We start from the raw sequence: 514 nt of genomic DNA on the forward strand, positions 1-514 counted from the left end.
ACAGCAACCTTAATGCGGAGAAAGGCATGGACAACAATTTGCAAAGTGTCTTTCATTTCTGTAGCATTTTCCATGGAAATGTTGACAATTGTAATGTCGCTCAGTCCAACAACCAGGGTCGCAAGTTCATTATCATGCTCGTAACTATCAGCTAGTTTCGCCAGCTCTAGAGATTTTAATCCTTCAGTGTCAATTATAAGGATATAGTCACACCGAAGCTCTGATCTGAATTCCTCAGATACGCCTATTAGAAGCATCTCCATCAATAAGTTCTAGAGGAAATCCATTTAGCATTAACTGAGCACAAATTTCTGGCAATTCTTTAAGGGGAGAATGATTCCAGTTTCCTTGGAAGTGTGCAGACTCATAGAGTTGACTTAACTCTCTCATGAAGTGTTGGATTCCTAAAGAGCTGCTGGCAATCTGATTATCCAGATCTCTGAGACGTTCTTTATCTTTTTGGGATTCTGACATGCATCCCTATACTGCTCCTGAAGCCTGGACAGGTGCTTTC

General features: G+C 41.1%; 1 pseudogene; it reads right to left on the reverse strand.

Annotated features, from left to right (window-relative positions):
- The window catches only part of LOC107559683 (interferon-induced very large GTPase 1-like), a 9,367-nt pseudogene that overhangs the window by 3,783 nt on the left and 5,070 nt on the right, over positions 1-514 (reverse strand).

Source organism: Sinocyclocheilus grahami, unplaced genomic scaffold, assembly GCF_001515645.1.
Source record: "Sinocyclocheilus grahami isolate Dianchi unplaced genomic scaffold, SAMN03320097.WGS_v1.1 scaffold695.1, whole genome shotgun sequence".
NCBI classification, from domain to species: domain Eukaryota; kingdom Metazoa; phylum Chordata; class Actinopteri; order Cypriniformes; family Cyprinidae; genus Sinocyclocheilus; species Sinocyclocheilus grahami.